Source organism: Rhinoderma darwinii, chromosome 5 (assembly GCF_050947455.1).
Source record: "Rhinoderma darwinii isolate aRhiDar2 chromosome 5, aRhiDar2.hap1, whole genome shotgun sequence".
NCBI lineage: Eukaryota > Metazoa > Chordata > Amphibia > Anura > Rhinodermatidae > Rhinoderma > Rhinoderma darwinii.
The window spans coordinates 90,560,647-90,585,019 of record NC_134691.1 but is presented as its reverse complement, the minus strand read 5'-3'; positions in this window follow the sequence as shown (position 1 = coordinate 90,585,019).

Below are 24,373 nucleotides of genomic sequence, written 5' to 3'. Positions count from 1 at the left end.
CAAAAAAATAGATGAAAAATGAATTTCTGCAAAAAGAAATTTGAACTATAAAGGATCTGCCAGGCACAACTTCTGTGGATACGCCCATAGGTAATCAGTCTGCACCTGAGTCTATGTCTCTGAGACTGACTCCATCTTCCACCACTCAGGATGGCAGGCTTAGGAGTGGGAGAGCCTATCGCAGCCTGGCCAGACGGAGCTAGCTCCCGCCCTCTGTCTATTTATACCTGCCTTTCCTGTTCCTCCTTTGCTTGTGATTCTTCTCGTGTGCTTTCCTGGCCCAGCTACAGCTTCTAACACTTTGATCCTGCTCCATACTGACCCTGGCTTACTGACTACTCTCCTGCTCTGCGTTTGGTACCTCGTACACTCCTGATTTGACTCGGCTCGTTTACCTCTCTTGTTGCTCACGGTGTTGCCGTGGGCAACTGCCCCAATTCCCTTAGCTTTGTGTACCCTTGTCTGTTTGTCTCGTGCACTTACTGAGCGTAGGGACCGCCGCCCAGTTGTACCCCGTCGCCTAGGGCGGGTCGTTGCAAGTAGGCAGGGACAGAGTGGCGGGTAGATTAGGGCTCACTTGTCCGTTTCCCTACTCCCAGCATTACATAATCACAAGCCCATATACCTAGTCTACCCTGGTCCCTGACACTACTATGGACCACCTTGAGACCCTGGCCCAGCAAATGCAGGGTCTCTCAATACAGGTCCAGGCCCTGGCTCAGTGGGTCAACCAGCCTGATGCTACCATGGTAGTGCCCCTCACCTCACCTCTTGAACCCCACCTCAAGTTGCCTGACCGGTTCTCAGGGGACCGGAGGACTTTTCTCTCCTTTCGGGAGAGTTGTAGGCTTTACTTTCGCTTAAAGCCTCACTCCTCAGGTTCTGAGAGCCAGCGGGTGGGTATAATTATGTCCCGGCTCCAGGAAGGGCCCCAAGAGTGGGCCTCCTCCTAGGCTCCTGACGCCCCTGAACTTTCCTCCGTTGATCATTTATTTTCTGCTCTCGGACTCATTTATGACGAGACTGACAGGACTGCCTTTGCCGAGAGTCAGCTGGTGACCTTACGTCAGGGTAAGAGACCTGTTGAGGAGTATTGTTCTGACTTTAGGAAGTGGTGCGTAGCTTCTCGGTGGAATGACCCTGCCTTAAGGTGCCAGTTTAGGTTGGGTCTGTCGAACGCCCTGAAAGACCTGCTAGTTAGCTATCCCTCTTCTGACTCCCTAGACCAGGTTATGGCTTTAGCGATACGACTTGACCGACGTCTCAGGGAACGACAACTTGAACGTTTTTGTGTTTTCCCCCCTGACTCCCCCATGATTCCTCCCGAGGTCCCGTTGCTTCGCTCTTCCACGGAAGACTCGGAGGTACCTATGCAACTCGGGGCCTCCGTGTCCCCCCGACAACGTAGAGAGTTCCGCAGGAAAAATGGTCTCTGCTTCTATTGTGGGGATGACAAGCATCAAGTGAACACCTGTCCTAGGTGTAAGAATAAGCAGCCGGAAAACTTCCGCGCCAAAGTGATCATCGGGGAGGTCACTTGGGCGCACAGGTATTTCCCGTAAATATGAAACGTAATAAAATTTTGCTTCCCTTTCAGGTCTCTTTTGGTGGTAGGTCTGCTACCGGCAGTGCCTTCATGGATTCAGGGTCTTCTGCTAATATCATGTCTGTGGATTTTGCTATGTCTCTAGCTATGGCTTTGATTGATTTGCCTAGACCTGTCCCGGTAGTGGGTATCGACTCCACTCCTCTTGCTAATGGTTATTTTACACAGCATACCCCTGTTTTTGAACTCCTTGTTGGCTCCATGCATTTGGAGCAGTGCTCTGTACTGTTGATGCAGGGATTATCGTCCGATTTGGTTTTAGGCCTTCCCTGGTAGCAGTTGCATAATCCCACGTTTGACTGGAATACTGGGGAGCTTACCAAATGGGGTAATGAATGCTTGACGTCATGTTTTTCTGTTAAAGAGGCTCTGTCACCAGATTTTGCAGCCCCTATCTGCTATTGCAGCAGATAGGCGCTGCAATGTAGATTACAGTAACGTTTTTATTTTTAAAAAACGAGCATTTTTGGCCAAGTTATGACCATTTTCGTATTTATGCAAATGAGGCTTGCAAAAGTACAACTGGGCGTGTTGAAAAGTAAAAGTACAACTGGGCGTGTATTATGTGCGTACATCGGGGCGTGTTTACTACTTTTACGAGCTGGGCGTTGTGTATAGAAGTATCATCCACTTCTATTCAGAACGCCCAGCTTCTGGCAGGGCAGACACAGCGTGTTCTCCAGAGATCACGCTGTGACGTCACTCACAGGTCCTGCATCGTGTCAGGACACATCGGCACCAGAGGCTACAGATGATTCTGCAGCAGCATCGGCGTTTGCAGGTAAGTCGATGTAGCTACTTACCTTCAAATGCTGATGCTGCTGCAGAATCAACTGTAGCCTCTGGTGCCGACACGATGCAGGACCTGTGAGTGACGTCACAGATCTGCACTGCCAGAAGCTGGGCGTTCTGAAGAGAAGTGGATGATACTTCTCATCAGAAAGCCCAGCTAGTAAAAGTAGTAAACACGCCCCGATGTACACACATAATACACGCCCAGTTGTACTTTTACTTTTCAACACGCCCAGTTGTACTTTTGCAAGCCTCATTTGCATAAATACGAAAATGGTCATAACTTGGCCAAAAATGCTCGTTTTTTAAAAATAAAAACGTTACTGTAATCTACATTGCAGCGCCTATCTGCTTCAATAGCAGATAGGGGTTGCAAAATCTGGTGACAGAGCCTCTTTAATTCTATTTCTCCCCCTGAGGAGGTGAACACGCTACCTGAGTTTGTTCAGGACTTCGCTGATGCTTTCTCTAAGGAGGCCTCTGAAGTGTTACTTCCTCATAGAGAATACGATTGCGCTATCGAATTGGTACCAGGAGCTAAGCTCCCTAAGGTTAGGATATTTAATCTTTCTTGTCCCGAACGTGAAGCCATGAGAGAGTATATCCAGGAATGCCTGGCCAAGGATTACATTCGCCCCTCTACTTCTCCGGTAGGTGCTGGCTTCTTCTTTGTAGGTAAGAAGGATGGTGGTCTTACGCCATGCATTGACTACCGTAACTTGAATAAGGTCACTGTAAGGAACCAGTATACCCTTCCTTTGATTCCTGATCTCTTTAATCAGGTTCAGGGGGCCCAATGGTTTTCTAAGTTTGATCTACGGGGGGCATATAACCTTATCCGCATCAAAGAGGGGGATGAGTGGAAGACTGCGTTTAACACGCCCGAAGGCCATTTCGAATACCTCGTCATGCCCTTTGGGTTGTGTAATGCTCCTGCGGTCTTCCAGAATTTCATAAATGAGATTTTAAGAGATTACCTGGGGGTATTTCTTGTAGTGTACCTTGATGACATACTGGTGTTTTCCAAGGACTTGTCCTCCCACATTGAGCATGTCAGGAAGGTGCTCCAGGTCCTTCGGGAAAACAAACTGTTTGCGAAAACCGAAAAATGTGTGTTTGGGTTACAGGAGATACCATTTTTGGGTCAAATCCTCACTCCTCATGAATTCCGCATGGACCCCGCCAAGGTCCAGGCTGTGGCGGAATGGGTCCAACCTGCCTCCCTGAAGGCGTTACAGTGTTTCTTGGGGTTTGCTAATTATTACAGGATTTTTATTGCTAACTTCTCGGTCATCGCTAAGCCTCTTACGGACCTCACTCGCAAAGGTGCTGATCTCCTCCACTGGCCTCCTGAGGCTGTCCAGGCTTTTGAGGTCCTTAAGAAGTGCTTTATCTCGGCCCCGGTGCTGGTTCAGCACAAACAAATGGAGCCATTTATCGTGGAAGTTGATGCATCCGAGGTGGGAGTGGGGGCTGTCTTGTCCCAGGGTACCAGGCCCTCACCCATCTCCGTCCCTGTGCCTACTTCTCCAGGAAGTTTTCGCCCACTGAGAGTAACTATGATATTGGCAACCGCGAACTCTTAGCCATTAAATGGGCATTTGAAGAGTGGCGCCACTTCCTGGAGGGGGCTAGGCACCAGGTAACGGTCCTTACCGACCACAAGAATCTGGTTTTCCTAGAATCTGCCCGGAGGCTAAACCCGAGACAAGCTCGATGGGCGCTATTTTTTACCAGATTCAACTTTTTGGTTACCTATAGGGCTGGGTCTAAAAATATTAAGGCCGATGCACTGTCGCGTAGCTTCATGGCCAGCCCTCCTTTGGAGGAAGATCCTGCTTGTATTTTGCCTCCTGGTATAATCATTTCTTCTATTGATTCTGATTTAGTCTCTGAAATTGCGGCTGATCAAGGTTCAGCTCCCGGGAACCTTCCTGAGGACAAACTGTTTGTTCCCCTGCAATTCCGGCTAAGGGTACTTAGGGAAAATCATGACTCCGCACTATCTGGTCATCCAGGCGTCCTGGGTACCAAACACCTCATTGCCAGAAACTATTGGTGGCCTGGGTTGCCTAAAGACGTTAAGGCCTACGTCGCCGCTTGTGAGGTTTGTGCTAGGTCCAAGACTCCCAGGTCCCGACCAGCGGGCTTACTACGTTCTTTGCCCATTCCCCAGAGACCTTGGACCCATATCTCCATGGATTTTATCACCGATTTGCCTCCATCTCAAGGCAAGTCGGTGGTGTGGGTTGTAGTAGACCGCTTCAGTAAGATGTGCCACTTTGTGCCCCTCAAGAAACTACCCAATGCTAAGACGTTAGCTACCTTGTTTGTCAAACACATCCTGCGTCTCCATGGCGTCCCTGTCAATATTGTTTCGGACAGAGGGGTACAATTTGTTTCATTGTTTTGGAGAGCCTTCTGTAAAAAGTCTGTCCTTCTCCTATGCCTTCCATCCTGAAACTAATGGCCAAACTGAGAGGACTAATCAATCTCTAGAACAATATTTAAGGTGTTTTATCTCTGACTGTCAATATGATTGGGTCTCATTCATTCCCCTCGCCGAATTTTCCCTTAATAACCGGGTCAGTAACTCGTCAGGGGTCTCCCTCTTTTTCTGTAATTTTGGGTTTAATCCACGGTTCTCCTCCGTTTCACCTGGTAGTTCCAACAATCCCGAGGTAGAGGTCGTTCATCGGGAACTGTGCACAGTCTGGGCCCAGGTTCAGAAGAACCTAGAGGCGTCCCAGAGCGTACAAAAAACTCAGGCTGATAGAAGACGTTCTGCTAACCCCTTGTTTACGGTCGGGGATCTGGTGTGGTTATCGTCTAGGAACTTGCGCCTTAAGGTCCCGTCCAAGAAGTTTGCTTCCCGGTTTATTGGGCCGTATAAGGTAATTGAAGTCCTCAATCCTGTCTCCTTCCGACTGGAGTTGCCCCCATCTTTTCGAATACACGACGTGTTTCATGCCTCCCTCCTTAAACGCTGCTCCCCGTCCTTGGCTCCCTCGAGGAAACCTCCTGTTCCCATTCTCACCCCTAAGGGGGTGGAATTCGAGGTGGCCAAGATTGTGGACAGCAAGATGGTCCAAGGCTCCCTCCAGTACCTGGTTCATTGGAGAGGATCCGGGCCTGAGGAGAGGACTTGGGTACCCGCCCGGGATGTTCACGCTGGGGTATTGGTCAGGAAGTTCCACCTTCGTTTCCCCAGTAAACCAGGTCCACTTAGAAAGGGTCCGGTGGCCCCTCATAAAAGGGGGGGTACTGTAAGGGATCTGCCAGGCACAACTTCTGTGGATACGCCCATAGGTAATCAGTCTGCACCTGAGTCTATGTGTCTGAGACTGACTCCATCTTCCACCACTCAGGATGGCAGGCTTAGGAGTGGGAGAGCCTATCGCAGCATGGCCAGACGGAGCTAGCTCCCGCCCTCTGTCTATTTATACCTGCCTTTCCTGTTCCTCCTTTGCTTGTGATTCTTCTCGTGTGCTTTCCTGGCCCAGCTACAGCTTCTAACACTTTGATCCTGCTCCATACTGACCCTGGCTTACTGACTACTCTCCTGCTCTGCGTTTGGTACCTCATACACTCCTGATTTGACTCGGCTCGTTTACCTCTCTTGTTGCTCACGGTGTTGCCGTGGGCAACTGCCCCAATTCCCTTAGCTTTGTGTACCCTTGTCTGTTTGTCTCGTGCACTTACTGAGCGTAGGGACCGCCGCCCAGTTGTACCCCGTCGCCTAGGGCGGGTCGTTGCAAGTAGGCAGGGACAGAGTGGCGGGTAGATTAGGGCTCACTTGTCCGTTTCCCTACCCCCAGCATTACATGAACATTTCACATCTACATTGCCTTAATTCCTGTGAAACGTCTAAAGGGTTAAGACACTTTCTAAATGCTGTTTTGAATACTTTGAGGGTAAAGTTTATAAAATGAGGTGACTTATCGGGGGTTTCTAATATATAAGGCCCTATAATCTGCTTCACAACTGAACTGGTCCCTGTAAAAATAGCCTTTTGAAATTTTCTTCAAAATGTGAGAAATTGCTGCTAAAGTTCTAAGCCTTGTAATGTCCTAGAAAAATAAAAGGTTGTTCAAAAAACAATGCCAATCTAAAGTAGACATATGAGGGATGTTAATTAGCAACAATTTTGTGTGGTATAACTATCTGTCTTACAAGCAGATACATTTAAATTTAGAAAAATTTTCACTAAATTTTGGTGTTTTTCACAATTAGATACTTAATGAATCGAGCAAATTTTGCGAGTAACATAAAGTCCAATATGTGTCACGAGAAAATAATCTCAGAATTGCTTGGATAGGTAAAAGCATTCCGAAATGATTACCACATAAAGTGAAACATGTCAGATTTGAAAAAATTGGCTGTGTCCTGAAGGCCAAAACAGGCTGCGTCCTTAAGGGGTTGTCTGGTTTTGCAAACACATTTTCATATACCCTATTAGGGACTTCTGAGTTAATACAGGAGGCTTCCCTGTTCAGGATCCTCATCTTTTATACAGAGTAGAGAGCGTTTACAAAGTGTGTCTCTCGATCTCTGGAGGACCTGTCCTGTCCTGTTTTAGGGTATGTGCACACGTAGTGACCAAAAACGTCTGAAAATACAGAGCTGTTTTCAAGGGAAAACAGCCCCTGATTTTCAGACGTTTTTTGAGCAACTCGCGTTTTTCGCGGGATTTTTCGCGCCGTTTTCGCGACGTTTTTTACGTCCGTTTTTGGAGCTATTTTCATTGGAGTCTATGAGAAAACAGCTCCAAAAACGTCCAAAGAAGTGTCCTGCACTTCTTTTGACTAGGCTGTATTTTTACGCGTCGTCGTTTGACAGCTGTCAAACGACGACGCGTAAATGACAGGTCGTCTGCACAGTACGTCGGCAAACCCATTCAAATGAATGGGCAGATGTTTGCCGACGTATTGTAGCCCTATTTTCAGACGTAAAACGAGGCATTATACGCCTCGTTTACGTCTGAAAATAGGTCGTGTGAACCCAGCCTTACACTGACAAACCATTGATATGAATAGGCACTGTGTGATTCTTAATTTCCCATGTGGTGGCGCTGCAGGGAAATTCAACAATTACTGCCAGGTTCCCTTTACAGAAAACAGCTGATCGTTCGAAGTCCCAGCAGGGGAAAACTTTGTTATTAACTTATGGTCAAGTGACCCTTTTAACAACTAGAGATTGTCAAAACCGGAGAACCTCTTTAACCCCTTCCCTCTTTAGCCACTTTTGACCTTCCTGACAGAGCCTCATTTTTCAAATCTGACATGTTTCACTTTATGTGGTAATAACGTTGAAATGCTTTCACCTATCCGGGCGATTCTGAGATTGTTTTCTCGTGACACATTGGACTTTAAGATAGTGGTAAAATTTGGTCGATACATTCAGTATTTAATTGTGAAAAACACGAAAATATAGTGAAAAATTGCAAAAATTTGCATTTTTCGCAATTTAAATGTATCTGCTTGTAAGACATCCAGTTATACCACACAAAATTGTTGCTAATTAACATCCCCCATATGTCTACTTTAGATTGGCATCGTTTTTTGAACATCCTTTTATTTTTCTATGACATCACAAGGCTTAGAACTTTAGCAGCAATTTCTCACATTTTCAAGAAAATTTCAAAAGGCTATTTTTACAGGGGCCAGTTCAGTTGTGAAGTGGCTTTGAGGGCCTTATATATTAGAAACCCCCAAAAAGTCACCGCATTTTAAAAACTTCACCCCTCAAAGTATTCAAAACAGCATTTAGAAAATGTCTTAACCCTTTACACATTTCACAGGAATTAAAGCAAAGTAGAGGTGAAATTTACAAATTTCATATTTTTTTGCAGAAATAAATTTTTAATACAATTTTTTTTATAACACAGAAGGTTTTACCAGAGAAATGCAACTCAATATTTGTTGCTCAGTTTCTGCAGTTTTAGGAAATATCCCACATGTGGTCGTAGCGTGCTACTGGACTGAAGCACCGGCCTCAGAAGCAAAGGAGCACCTAGTGGATTTTGGGGCCTTATTTTTGTTAGAATATATTTTAGGCACCATGTCAGGTTTGAAGGACTCTTGCGGTGCCAAAACAGTGAAAATCCCCCAAAAGTGACCCCATCTGGGAAACTAGACACCTCAAGGAAATTATCTAGGGGTATAGTGAGCATTTTGACCGCACAGGTTTTTTTACAGAAATTATTGGAAGTAGGCCGTGAAAATTAAAATCAACATTTCTTCAAAGAAAATGTAGGTTTAGCGATTTTTTTTCTCATTTCCACAAGGACTAAAGGAGAAAAAGCACCGTAAAATTTGTAAAGCAATTTCTCCCAAGTAAAACAATACCCCACATGTGGTAATAAATGGATATTTGGACACACGGCAGGGCTGAGAAGGGAAAGAGCGCCGTTTGGCTTTTGGAGCTCAAGTTTAGCAGGAATGGTTTGCGGAGGCCATGTCACATTTACAAAGCCCCTGAGGGGACAAAACAGTGGAAACCCCCCACAAGTGACCCCATTTCGGAAACTACACCCATTGAGGAAATTATCTAGGGGTATAGTGAGCGTTTTGACCCCACAGGTTTTTTGCATAAATTATTGGAAGTAGGCTGTGAAAATGATAATCTAAATTTTTTCAAAGAAAATGTAGGTTTAGCTAATTTATTCTCATTTCCACAAGGACTGAAGGAGAAAAAGCACCATAAAATTTGTAAAGCAATTTCTCCCGAGTAAAACAATACCCCACATGTGGTAATAAACAGTTGTTTGGACACACGGCAGGGCTTAGAAGGGAAAGAGCGCCATTTGGCTTTTGGAGTCCACATTTAGCAGGAATGGTTTGCGGAGGCCATGTCACATTTACGAAGCCCCTGAGGGGACAAAACAGTGGAAACCCCCCACAAGTGACCCCATTTTGGAGACTACACCCATTGAGGAAATTATCTAGGGGTATAGTGAGAGATTTGACCCCACAGTTTTTTTGCAGAAAATATTGGAAGTAGGCCCTGAAAATAATAATCTAAATTTTTTCAAAAAAAATCTAGGTTTAGCTATTTTTTTCTCATTTCCAGAAGGACTGAAGGAGAAAAAGCACCACAAAATTTGTAAAGCAATTTCTCCCGAGTAAAACAATACCCCACATGTGGTAATAAACGGCTGTTTGGACACACAGCAGGGCTTAGAAGGGAAACAGCACTATTTGGCTTTTTGAGATCACATTTAGCAGGAATGGTTTGCGGAGGCCATGTCACATTTGCAAAGCCCCTGAGGGGACAAAACAATGAAAACGCCCAAAAAGGGACTCCATTTAGGAAACTACACCTCTTGAGGAATTCATCTAGGGGTGTAGTAAGCATTTTGACCCCACAGACGTTTCATAGAATTTATTAGAATTAGGCAGTGAAAATAAAAACAGTCCTTTTTCTTCAATAAGACGTAGCTTTAGCGCAAATTTTTTCATTTTCTCAACAAATAAAGGAAAAAAAGAACCCAAAATTTGTAAAGCAATTTCTCCCGAGTACGGCAATACCCCATATGTGATCATAAACTGCTGTTTGGGCAAACGGCAGGGCTCAGAAGGAAAGGACCGCCATTTGGAGTGCAGATGTTGCTGGATTGGTTTCTGGGCGCCTGTGGGCCCAAAACAGTGGAAACCCCCCAGAAGTGACCCCATTTTGGAAACGACACCCCTCAATGCATTTACCAAGGGGTGTAGTAAGCATTTTAACCCTGCAGGTGTTTTGTAGAAATTAGTGTTCACTCGATGTTGCAGAGTGAAAATGGGATTTTCTTCCATAGATATGCCAATATGTGGTGCCCGGCTTGTGCCACCATAACAAGACAGCCCTCTAATTATTATGCGGTGTTTCCCGGTTTTAGAAACACCCTACATGTGGCCCTAATCTTTTGCCTGGACATATGACAGGGCTCAGGAGTGAAGAGTACCATGCGGAGTGGAGGCCTAATTTGGCGATTTACAAAGTATTGGTTCACAACTGCAGAGGCTCAGATGTGAAATAATAAAAAGAAACCCCTGAGAAGTGACCCCATTATGGAAACTGCACCCCTCAAGGCATTTATTAAGGGGTGTAGTGAGCATTTTCACCCCACAGGTCTTTTCCATAAATGAATGCGCTGTGGATGGTGCAAATTAAAAATTTATATTTTTCCCTAGATATGCCATTCAGTGGCAAATATGTCGTGCCCAGCTTATGACGCTGGAGACACACACCCCAAAAATTGCTAAAAGGGTTCTCCCGGGTATGACGATGCCATATATGTGGAAGGAAACTGCTGTTTGGGCACGCTGTAGGGTTCAGAGCCGAGGGAGCACCATTTGGCTTTTGGAGAGCGGATTTTGCTTGGTACTAAATTTGTTTGAGTATTGCTGGTGTTTTATAATGTGGGGGTACATGTAAGCGGGGCGGAGTATATAAGGGGCATAGTCAGGTGGTATGAAAAAAAAATTATAATCCATAGATGTGTGTTACGCTGTGAAGCAATCCTTTCCGCACAGGCCAGTGTCGCACTGATAAATGGCGTCCTTTATTATCCCCCTTTTGGTCCACACTCTGCACCTTTGTAGTTTGAGGAATTTTGCTAGGAAGTGTTGTCCTGGTATAATACGGGCACCGTCGCTTCCAGCGGATATGTTTGGGCCCTCCCTTTCCTGGTTCCCTAATTTTAGGTCCTTGATAAATCGCCTCTTCAAACAGAAGAAATGTTCCCCTCGGGCACAACTGCATATTTTTTTATTTCCTGACTTATTGGAGCCATAACTAATTTTATTTTTCATAGACGTAGCGGTATGAGGGCTGGTTTGTTGCGGGATGAGCTGTAATTATTATTGGTACCATGTTGGGGTACATGTGACTTTTTGATCACCTTTTATCCTATTTTTTGGGATGCCAGGTAAACAAAAAAATGCAATTCTGGCACAGCTTTTTTCGTTTTTTTTTATACAGCGTTCACCACGCGTTATAAACTACATGTTAACTTTATTCTGTGGGTCAGTACGATTCTGGCGATACCTAATTTATAGCACTTTTTTATGTTTTACAACTTTTTTCACAATAAAATTACTTTTGTAAAAAGAATGTATTTTTTTTCTGTCGCAAAGTTGTGAGAACCATAACGTTTTAATTTTTTTGTCGACGGAGGTGTGTGAGGGCTTGTTTTTTGCGGGACGAGCTATAGTTTTTATAGGTACCATTTTTGGATACGTGCGACTTTTTGATCACTTTTTATTCTAATATTTGTAGGGCAAAGTGACTAAAAAACAGAAACTCTGGTAACGTTTTTTACGTTTTTTTTTACGCTGTTCACCGCGTGCAATAAATAATACAATATTTTGATACCTCAGGTCGTTACGGTCGTGGCGATACCAAATACATATGGTTTATTATTATTTTTCAATAATAAAGGACTTGATAAGAGTAAAAGGGGGAATGTGTTTTATTTGATTACTTGAAACTTTTATTGTTTCAAACTTTTATTTTTTGCACTTTTTTTTACACTTTTTTATACTTTTTTTACACTTTTTCTCAAGTCCCACTAGGGGACTTGAAGGTCCAACGGTCAGATTTTTTTTTTCTAATGCATTGCACTACCTATGTAGTGCAATGTATTAGATCTGTCAGTCATTCACTGACAGCAAGCCGATTAGGCTTCGCCTCCCGGCGGGGCCTAATAGGCTTCCGTAATGGCAGAGCAGGAGACCATTGTGTCTCCTGTTGCCATAACAGCAGTCGCCAGTCCCAATTGCCTGTCAGGGCTGGCGATCTGCTAGTAACCGCTACGATTGCAGCAATCGCTTTTGATTGCTGCATCGAAGGGGTTAATGGCAGGGATCGGAGCTAGCTCCGGTTCCTGCCGTTACAGGTGGATGTCAGCTGTACAGTACAGCTGACCTCCACCGCTGATGACGCCGGATCAGCTCCTGACCCGGCGCCATCTTGCCGGCAGCTACGGAAGCCGATCAGGCTCCGCCGCCGGGCGGATCTTGACCGGCTTCGGTGCTAGGCAGACCGGGAGGCCAGTATTAGGCCTCCGGTTGCCATTGCAGCCACCGGAACCCCGGCAATTTCATTACTGTGGTTCCGATGAGCTGCAAACACCTTAAGTGCAGCGATCGCGTTTGAGCGCTGCACTTAAGGGGTTAATGGCGGGGATCGAAGCTAATTTCGGTCCCCGCCGTTACAGTCGGATGTCAGCTGTAAGATACAGCTGAGATCCGGTGATGATGGCACCGACTCAGTTTCTGAGCCTGTGCCAAACATTTGACGTACATGTACGGCATTTTGCGGGAAGTCAATGCTTTCCATGACGTACATGTACGTCAAATGTCGGGAAGGGGTTAAAGACAACTTGTGACCTTTCATTTGTTTTTACCTAAAGGGGATATGTGAGCTTAGAAAAAAATCATATGTTTCAGACAGTCGTTTGTGTAAAAAGGTCTATCCTTAATATGTTTAAATACTGTAAAATACATTTTGTTAAAGAATAACAGAACAATGGCATGTGATATGCCCTGATAACTTCCTATCCTTTGGCCCATACTGTGTCACTGGCACTGTGGGATAAAATATTTTCCTTTGTACTAGTTATTCATAAAAACTTCCAGGAGTGCCTGTGGTCCTTAGACACATGTGAAATCTCCCCATCCATGGCCTGATCCTCAATCTGACCCTCTTGAAAAAGATCAGACCTGTATAGTCCCATTTAATGGAATGTTCGAAGCACAGCGAGATCATATAAGACTGGGGCTTTGTTCATATCTGCATCATAGTTTCCATTTATTACAAAAGTCAAAGGTAGTGCCCGATCTATCATGCGATAAATCACAACTGACCCCTTCGATTAGAATGGGGTCCTTCAAGGTTACTGTCATTTTGACAGTAGGAAAAGTGCTACATGCAGCGCTATTATTGCTGTCACATCTGTATTGTCTATAAACAGTAATGCAAAGAAAAGCGTTGGCTTTAACCTATAGTCTGAGTGAACTGTTTGCTCTATTTCCTAACATGCAGGTGGCTCCCATATTCAACAATGATATTTGCCTTTGTGCTATTTGCCATACATTCTCTGCAATCTGTTTGTTTTTTATGCTCTTCTTTGAAGTGGCAAAGCTAATCAGATCATCAACATTTTCACAGCAACATATAACTCTGCGAGTTTCTGAGATTATAATAAGTGCAGGGCTCCAAGGCCAAGAGTAATGTTAGAATGATGCAGAGTCAGATGACAAGCATCAGATTTAGGCCTGATGCACACAACCGTAAGCGATTATACTGTCTGCAGATACGGATCCACAAATAAGGATTCACATCTGTAGCCTTCCGCATTTGCTGAAGCGCCCATAGACTTCAATGGGAAAATCCGTGCCGCAATTGCGGACAAGAATAGGACATGTTCTATAATTTGCGGATCATTTCTACAGCACGGACACACATTCTTAAATATACGGAAAGGTGTCTGTGGCCTATAGAAATGAATGGGTTCGCAATTTAATCCGTAATTACGAATTCTGGGGCATGGGGCCATAGGGATATAGAAAATGTAATACATATACACTACCGTTCAAAAGTTTGGGGTCACCCAGACAATTTTGTGTTTTCCATGAAAACTCACACTTATATATATTAAGTGAGTTGCAAAATGACTAGAAAATATAGTGAAGACATTGACAAGGTTAGAAATAATGATTTTTATTTGAAATAATAATTTTCTCCTTCAAACTTTGCTTTCGTCAAAGAATGCTCCATTTGCAGCAATTACAGCATTGCAGACCTTTGGCATTCTAGCTGTTAATTTGCTGAGGTAATCAGGAGAAATTTCACCCCATGCTTCCAGAAGCCCCTCCCACAAGTTGGATTGGCTTGATGGGCACTTCTTGCGTACCATACGGTTAAGCTGCTCCCACAACAGCTCTATGGGGTTGAGATCTGGTGACTGCACTGGCCACTCCATTACAGATAGAATACCAGTTGCCTGCTTCTTCCCTAAATAGTTCTTGCATAATTTGGAGGTGTGCTTTGGGTCATTGTCCTGTTGTAGGATGAAATTGGCTCCAATCAAGTGCTGTCCACAGGGTATGGCATGGCGTTGCAAAATGGAGTGATAGCCTTCCTTATTCAAAATCCATTTTACCTTGTACAAATCTCCCACTTTACCAGCACCAAAGCAACCCCAGACCATCACATTACCTCCACCATGCTTGACAGATGGCGTCAGGCACTCTTCCAGCATCTTTTCAGTTGTTCTGCATCTCACAAATGTTCTTCTGTGTGATCCAAACACCTCAAACTTCGATTCGTCTGTCCATAACACTTTTTTTCCAATCTTCCTCTGTCCAATGTCTGTGTGCTTTTGCCCATATTAATCTTTTCCTTTTATTAGCCAGTCTCAGGTATGGCTTTTTCTTTGCCACTCTGCCCTGAAGGCCAGCATCCCGGAGTCGCCTCTTCACTGTTGACGTTGACACTGGCGTTTTGCGGGTACTATTTAATGAAGCTGCCAGTTGAGGACCTGTGAGGCATCTATTTCTCAAACTAGAGACTCTAATGTACTTGTCTTGTTGCTCAGTTGTGCAGCGGGGCCTCCCACTTCTCTTTCTACTCTGGTTAGAGCCTGTTTGTGCTGTCCTCTGAAAGGAGTAGTACACACCGTTGTAGGAAATCTTCAGTTTCTTGGCAATTTCTCGCATGGAATAGCCTTCATTTCTAAGAACAAGAATAGACTGTCGAGTTTCACATGAAAGCTCTCTTTTTCTAGCCATTTTGTAAAGGATCTGCCAGGTACTACGTCTGTGTATACTCCCGGGATTAATCAGTCGACACCTGAGGCCAGACCTCTTAGACTGACACCGGCTCCCACCAACCAGGGTGGCAGGCTCAGGAGTGGGAGAGCCTATCGCGGCCTGGTCAGTCGGAGTTAGCTCCGCCCCCTGTCCATTTATACCTGCCGTGTTCTCTTCCTCAGTGCTTGTTATTCTTCTTGTATTCCTGGCCCCACTGCTGCCTTGCTCCAGCCTGCTTCTGCCGTGCTTCTGCCTTGCTTCAGTTCCGCTTATCCTGCTTCGCTTTGCCCCTGGCTTGCTTCCTGCTCCGTGCTCTCGTTGGTATACTCCACTACATCCTGATCCTGACTGACTCATTCACCGCTCCGTTTCCTCGCGGCGTTCCGTGGGCTACTGCCCCTTCCCTTGCGTGTTCCCTGTTTGTACTCCCTTGCACTTAGACAGCGTAGGGACCGCCGCCAAGTTGTACCCCGTCGCCTAGGGCGGGTCGTTGCAAGTAGGCAGGGACAGGGCGGGGGGTAGATTAGGGCTCACTTGTTCCCTTCACCTCCTTCCTGCCATTACATAATAACAAGCCCATACCTAGTCTACCATTTCTCCTACGCTGACGCTATCATGGACCCCCTTGAGACCCTGACCCAGCAGATGCAGGGCCTCTCCCTACAGGTCCAGGCCCTGGCTCAGAGGGTCAACCAGGGTGACGCTGCCTTAGTAGTACCCCTCACCTCACCTCTAGAACCCGACCTCAAGTTACCTGACCGGTTCTCAGGGGACCGTAAGACTTTTCTCTCCTTCCGGGAGAGTTGCAGACTTTATTTCTGCCTAAAACCTCACTCCTCAGGTTCCGAGAACCAGCGGGTGGGTATCATTATATCCCGACTCCAGGAAGGGCCCCAAGAGTGGGCCTTCTCCTTGGCTCCTGACGCCCCTGAACTTTCCTCCGTTGATCGTTTTTTCTCTGCCCTCGGACTCATTTACGACGAGACTGACAGGACTTCCTTAGCCGAGAGTCAGCTGGTGACCTTACGTCAGGGTAGGAGACCTGTTGAGGAATACTGTTCTGATTTTAGAAAGTGGTGCGTAGCTTCTCGGTGGAACAACCTGGCCCTAAGGTGCCAGTTTAGGTTAGGATTATCTGACGCCCTGAAGGATCTGCTGGTTAGCTACCCCTCTTCTGACTCCCTAGACCAGGTTATGGCCCTAGCAGTACGACGTGACCGACGTCTCAGGGAATGTCAGCTTGAACGTTTCAATGTTTTCCCCTTGACTTCCCTGCGATTTCCCCTGAGGTCCCGTCTCCTCGCTCTTCCACGGAGGACTCAGAGGTACCTATGCAACTCGGGGCCTCCATGTCCCCTCGACAACGTAGAGAGTTTCGCAGGAAGAATGGTCTCTGCTTCTATTGTGGGGACGACAAGCATCTACTGAACACCTGTCCCAGGCGCAAGAATAAACAGCCGGAAAACTTCCGCGCCTAAGTGATCATCGGGGAGGTCACTTGGGCGCACAGGTATTTCCCGTTAATATGAAACGCAATAAAATTTTGCTTCCCTTTCAGGTCTCGTTTGCTGGCCGGTCTGCCACTGGCAGTGCCTTCGTGGATTCTGGCTCATCTGCTAATATCATGTCTGTGGAATTTGCTATGTCTCTAAAAATGCCTTTTATTGATTTGCCTTATCCTATCCCGGTAGTGGGTATCGACTCCACTCCTCTTGCTAATGGTTATTTTACTCAGCATACTCCTGTTTTTGAACTCGTTGTTGGCTCCATGCATTTGGAGCAGTGCTCTGTACTGGTGATGCAGGGATTATCGTCCGATCTGGTATTAGGTCTTCCCTGGTTGCAGCTGCATAATCCCACGTTTGAGTGGAATACTGGGGATCTCACCAAATGGGGTAGTGAAAGCCTGATGTCATGTCTTTCGGTTAACTCTATTTCTCCCCAGGAGGAGGTAAACACGCTTCCTGAGTTTGTTCAGGACTTCGCTGATGTGTTTTCTAAGGAGGCCTCCGAGATGTTGCCCCCTCATAGAGATTACGATTGCGCCATCGATTTGGTGCCTGGTGCCAAGCTTCCTAAGGGTAGGATATTTAATCTTTCATGTCCTGAACGTGAAGCTATGAGGGCGTATATCCAAGAATGCCTGGCCAAGGGTTTCATTCGCCCCTCGACTTCTCCTGTAGGTGCTGGCTTCTTCTTCGTGGGGAAGAAGGATGGTGGTCTTAGGCCGTGCATTGATTATCGGAACCTGAATAAGGTCACCGTAAGGAACCAGTATCCCCTTCCTTTGATTCCGGATCTTTTTAATCAGGTTCAGGGGGTCCAATGGTTTTCTAAGTTCGATCTACGGGGGGCATATAACCTTATCCGCATCAAAGAGGGGGATGAGTGGAAAACTGCGTTCAACACACCCGAAGGTCATTTCGAATACCTGGTCATGCCCTTTGGGTTGTGTAATGCCCCTGCCGTCTTCCAGAATTTTATTAATGAAATTCTGAGAGATTACCTGGGTAATTTTCTTGTAGTGTACCTTGATGACATACTGGCGTTTTCCAAGGACTGGTCCTCCCACGTGGAGCATGTCAGGAAGGTCCTCCACGTCCTCCGGGAAAATAATCTGTTTGCGAAGACCGAAAAATGTGTGTTTGGGGTACAGGAGATACCATTTTTAGGTCAAATCCTCACTCCTCATGAATTCCGCATGGACCCTGCCAAGGTTCATGCTGTGGCGGAATGGGTCCAACCTGCCTCCCTGAAGGCGCTACAGTGTTTTTTGGGGTTCGCTAACTATTACAGGAGATTTATTGCCAACTTCTCGGTCGTCGCTAAGCCTCTTACGGACCTTACTCGCAAGGGTGCTGATGTCCTCCATTGGCCCCCTGAGGCCGTCCAGGCTTTTGAGACCCTCAAGAAGTGCTTTATCTCGGCCCCCGTGCTGGTTCAGCCCAACCAAAGGGAGCCATTTATTGTGGAGGTTGACGCATCCGAGGTGGGAGTGGGGGCCGTCTTGTCCCAGGGTACCAGCTCCCTCACCCATCTCCGCCCCTGTGCTTACTTCTCTAGGAAGTTTTCGCCCACGGAGAGTAACTATGATATTGGCAACCGCGAACTTTTAGCCATTAAATGGGCTTTTGAAGACTGGCGTCACTTCCTGGAGGGGGCCAGACACCAGGTAACGGTCCTTACTGACCACAAGAATCTGGTTTTCCTAGAATCTGCCCGGAAGCTTAATCCTAGACAAGCTCGTTGGGCACTATTCTTTACCAGATTTAATTTCTTGGTTACCTATAGGGCTGGGTCCAAAAATATTAAGGCTGATGCACTGTCACATAGTTTCATGGCCAATCCTCCTTCCGAGAAGGATCCTGCTTGTATTTTACCCCTTGGTATAATCGTTTCTGCCACTGATTCTGATTTAGCTTCTGACATCGCGGCTGATCAAGGTTCAGCTCCCGGGAACCTCCCTGGGGACAAACTGTTTGTCCCCCTGCAATACCGGCTAAGGGTACTCAGGGAAAACCATGACTCTGCACTATCTGGTCATCCTGGCATCTTGGGTACCAAACACCTCATTACCAGAAACTATTGGTGGCCTGGGTTGCCTAAAGACGTTAGGGCTTATGTCGCCGCTTGTGAGGTTTGTGCTAGGTCCAAGACCCCTAGGTCCCGACCTGCGGTCTTACTACGTTCCTTGCCCATTCCCCAGAGACCTTGGACCCATATCTCCATGGATTTTATCACCGATTTGCCTCCATCTCAGGGCAAGTCGGTGGTGTGGGTGGTAGTAGACCGCTTCAGCAAGATGTGCCACTTTGTGCCCCTTAAGAAACTACCTAACGCCAAGACGTTAGCTTCTTTGTTTGTTAAACATATTCTGCGTCTCCATGGGGCCCCAGTCAATATCGTTTCTGACAGAGGGGTACAATTTGTTTCCTTATTTTGGAGAGCTTTTTGTAAAAAGTTGGAGATTGATCTGTCCTTCTCCTCCGCCTTCCATCCCGAAACTAATGGCCAAACGGAAAGGACTAACCAATCCCTGGAACAATATTTAAGGTGTTTCATCTCTGACTGTCAATTTGATTGGGTCTCATTCCTCCCCCTCGCCGAATTTTCCCTGAATAACCGGGTCAGTAACTCGTCAGGGGTCTCCCCGTTTTTCTGTAATTTCGGGTTTAACCCAAGGTTCTCCTCCGTTTCTCCTGGTTGTTCCAATAATCCCGAGGTAGAGGACGTTCATCGGGAACTGTGCACAGTCTGGGCCCAGGTTCAGAAGAACCTAGAGGCGTCCCAGAGCGTACAAAAGATTCAGGCTGATAGTAGACGTTCTGCTAACCCCCGGTTTGTCGTCGGGGATCTGGTCTGGTTGTCGTCCAGGAACTTGCGCCTTAAGGTCCCGTCCAGGAAGTTTGCTCCCCGATTTATTGGACCTTATAAGATCATTGAAGTCCTCAACCCTGTATCCTTCCGTCTGGAGCTGCCCCCATCCTTTCGCATACATGACGTCTTCCATGCCTCCCTCCTTAAACGCTGCTCCCCGTCCTGGTCCCCCTCGAGGAAACCTCCTGTTCCCGTTCTCACCCCTGAGGGGGTGGAATTCGAGGTGGCCAAGATTATGGACAGTAGGATGATCCAGGGCTCCCTCCAGTACCTGGTCCATTGGAGAGGATACGGGCCGGAGGAGAGGACTTGGGTACCTGCTCGTGATGTTCACGCTGGGGTATTGATCAGGAGGTTCCACCTTCTCTTCCCCACTAAACCGGGTCCTCTTAGTAAGGGTCCGGTCGCCCCTCATAAAAGGGGGAGTACTGTAAAGGATCTGCCAGGTACTACGTCTGTATATACTCCCGGGATTAATCAGTCGACACCTGAGGACAGACCTCTTAGACTGACACCGGCTCCCACCAACCAGGGTGGCAGGCTCAGGAGTGGGAGAGCCTATCGCGGCCTGGTCAGTCGGAGTTAGCTCCGCCCCCTGTCCATTTATACCTGCCGTATTCTCTTCCTCAGTGCTTGTTATTCTTCTTGGATTCCTGGCCCCACTGCTGCCTTGCTCCAGCCTGCTTCTGCCGTTCTTCTGCCTTGCTTCAGTTCCGCTTATCCTGCTTCGCTTTGCCCCTGGCTTGCTTCCTGCTCCGTGCTCTCGTTGGTATACTCCACTACATCCTGATCCTGACTGACTCATTCACCGCTCCGTTTCCTCGCGGCGTTCCGTGGGCTACTGCCCCTTCCCTTGCGTGTTCCCTGTTTGTACTCCCTTGCACTTAGACAGCGTAGGGACCGCCGCCATGTTGTACCCCGTCGCCTAGGGCGGGTCGTTGCAAGTAGGCAGGGACAGGGCGGTGGGTAGATTAGGGCTCACTTGTTCCCTTCACCTCCTTCCTGCCATTACACATTTTGAGCGTTTAATCGAACCCACAAATGTAATGCTCCAGATTCTCAACTAGCTCAAAGGAAGGTCAGTTTTATAGCTCCTCTAAACAGCAAAACTGTTTACAGCGGTGCTAACATAATTGCACAAGGGTTTTCAAGTGTTTTCTAATCATCCATTAGCCTTCTAACACAGTTAGCAAACACAATGTACCATTAGAACACTGGAGTGATGGTTGCTGGAAATGGGCCTCTATACACCTATGTAGATATTGCATTAAAAACCAGACGTTTGCAGCTAGAATAGTCATTTAGCACATTAACAATGTATAGAGTGTATTTTTTATTAATTTAATGTTATCTTCATTGAAAGAAACTGTGCTTTTCTTGCAAAATAAGGAAATTTCTAAGTGACCCTAAACTTTTGAACGGTAGTGTATGTGGACCGGGTGGGAATTTAGACCATCAAAACATTCTAGAAATAGACAATTAAAGGGAAAGAGAACATTAAGAAAATATACTGTAGTAGTAGTAAACTGCAATAAAAGTTTGCTGTACAAAATAGTGACCAATTACATGGTTGGTTTGGTTGAAATTAATATTTCTTCAATGATATAGCAATTCAAACAGTTTATTTGAAAATTAATCTAAAACTAATTTCTATACACAAGTCTAACAATAGGGTTGTGCGACCCTGTGTGGTCGCACAGGGTGCATTGGCTTCATAGTGGCATTTCCTTGTGTGACTCTGCTACTTTGACACTGTACAGTGTATTTTTTTTACAATGTATGATTGTGGTGGATCTGTACAATGTTGCCATTTAGCCAAATGTATAAAAATCTTATTTCTGCACTATACTATAATGAGTGTATACTTGAGCACTGTTTGGAATGATAATCTATACACTAACAATACACCACATGGGGAGGGGTTGCCAACCGAAGGCATTGTACACAGAACCATCTAACCTATGGCTGGTTTGGGATGTATCTATAGGAGGAGCAGAAGTAGCAGTCATATTTGGGCCTTTGTGTCTGGGGAGGCCTAAAGGTTGCACTCTCACATAAGAAGACACCAGTATAATAAATGGCACATGGTAGGTGGGAGCCCAGGTGCAGTTTTAATAGTGGGGCCCAGTATTTCAATGTTACGCCTCTGAACCAGCCCTAGCTATACAAAGGTATAGGCTATAGAGAGTTTAAATGACTTGCTAAGTGAGATTGTAGAGAACAGTGGTTGCTAAGCTGGCCATACACTTAAGACAGCTCTCGGTGGTTTTGTCGACAGCTATATTTTGCGACTTCCATAAACACATGCACGCTCGAGCAAGCATGCACGTGTTTTCAATAGGGAGAAGGGAGTAAGCTGCTGCCAGACTTCCCTGGCATTGGCTTATCTACGAATGGACAAAAGGATGAGGCCTATTAAAATTCAACAAGCCCTACCCTTCTCTCCCTCAACATCAAGTTTGGCCGACATACTGTACATCTAATCGGGAAAATTTACTACTGGGTCTGAGTCTAGAAAGTGTTAAAAAATGCACCAACTTTTGGTGCAATGTGGCACAGTTTTTTTTTTTATATTTGAATTAGACACTTTGTAAAAGTGTTCCGAAAAGGGTACGTGGCTTTGCAGGAAAGAGGTATGGTATGCCAGAAAGTGGTGTGTGGCCTAAAATGTGTCAACTGTGCAAAAAAAAATGCTCCAAAGAATAGGCAAAAAACAAAATTGTCGCATAATAGGCCAAACCAAAAGTCGTACAAGGAAGTGAAAAGTGTCCAACAGATCATGCAAGATTAGCCAAAATGAGCATGCAGTGTGCATAAATGTGGCGTGTTTTGCGTCTACCTGGTCTAAGTTTATGCTATCTTAGTAAATGTGGGCCAATATGTATGGCCAGCTTAAGACAGGCCATATGCCATCGATAGATAGATAGATAGATAGATAGATAGATAGATAGATAGATAGATAGATAGATAGATAGATAGATAATTATTATGTAATTACTTATAATAATGTATTCAGTGAGGAGAAACATTAATGAATGAACACAGTCATTTTGTTACGAAGCAAAGATGAAATTCCGGGGGAACGTGGATCTGACACCAGATTATGCTGCCCCAGTTAAAGCCAGCCTATTATAGTGACAGGTCTGCTGGGCTATTAGGCCAATCAGCACAAAAAATATTTTGCCATTTGGTTAAAAGCAGCAGTCCACTGTATTCATGACGCGGTATCCATGCAGCCGTGACCTCGTCATCATTGGGGCTACCTGAAATTACATGCAGAGAGAGAAATAAGCGAGAAAGCGTATGCAAAAACTAAGATTGAACAACCTACTAGCTGGTTTATTTACAGAACTGAACAACAGTACACCTGAGAATTAGGCCTGATTTACACGAGCGTGTGCGTTTTGCGCGCGCAAAAGGCACTTGGCAGCTCCGTGTGTCATCCGTGTATGATGCGCGGCTGCGTGATTTTCGCGCAGCCGCCATCATAGAGATGAGGCTAGTCGACGCCCGTCACTGTCCAAGGTGCTGAAAGAGTTAACTGATCGGCAGTAACTCTTTCAGCACCCTCGACAGTGAATGCCGAACACAATATACACCAACCTGTGAATAAAAAAAGACTTTCATACTTACCAAGAACTTCCTGCTTCCCCCAGTCCGGGCTCCCGGCCGTTGCCTTGGTGACGCGTCCCACTCTTGTCATCCGGCCCCACCTCCCAGGATGACGCCGCAGTCCATGAGACCGCTGCAGCCTGTGATTGGCTGCAGCCTGTGCTTGGCCTGTGATTGGCTGCAGCTGTCACTTGGACTTAACTGTCATCCCGGGAGGTCGGACCGGAGTTATCGGTAAGTCAGAACGTCTTTTTTTTTTTACAGGTTCATGGATTTTCGGAGCGGAAGTCACTGTCCATGGTGCTGAACCAGTTTAACGCTTTCAGCACCGTGGACAGTGACTGTCTCCTGACGTCGCGTACCCGAACATTTTTTACCGGTTTCGGTCAAAACGAGTTTGGCCGAACCCGGTGAAGTTCGGTGCGCTCATCTCGAATTTGACACTCCGTTTGGATGTTTGTAAACAGAAAAGCACGTGGTGCTTTTCTGTTTACATTCAGGAGTTTGACAGCTCTTGCGCGAATCACGCAGTTCGCAAGGAAGTGCATCCGTGCGGCATGCGTGGTTTTCACGCACCCATTGACTTCAATGGGTGCGTGAGTGCGCGAAAAACGCACGATTATAGAACATGTCGTGAGTTTTTTTCTGCGCACACGCGCTGAGCGCAATTCACGCATCGTCTAAACTGCCCCATTGACTAATATAGGTGCGTACGACATGCGTGCAAAGCACGCGCGTCGCACGCGCGTATATTACGTTCGTGTAAATGAGGCCTAAAAAGCAAAGGGTGGTTACAACAAATATTGTATGGATTTTTAATGACTGTATTGTACATTACATTTCTCTTCCTTTTTTTACATTTACTGTTCCTTTAATAATAATAATAATAATAATAATAATAATAAAAAATGTTTGAAAGCTTGCAACAGGACTTTTAGTGTTCTTCAAAAGTTACTTCCATCATAAAAGTCAAAGAAGAAAGACTATGCTGATGATTAAATCTTGTATCCTCCATGAGTACCCTTGTCTCTTTCTTTATTGAAAGTAACCTTATGTATTGGTTCTGAATGTATTTGTGTATGATATTCATATACTACTCTCTAATGTCAAAACACATATTTTGGCAGGCCTTTGTTAAAAATGTATCATTAACTTTATTAACTTTGCTACTGTTCTCTGAACACTTTCT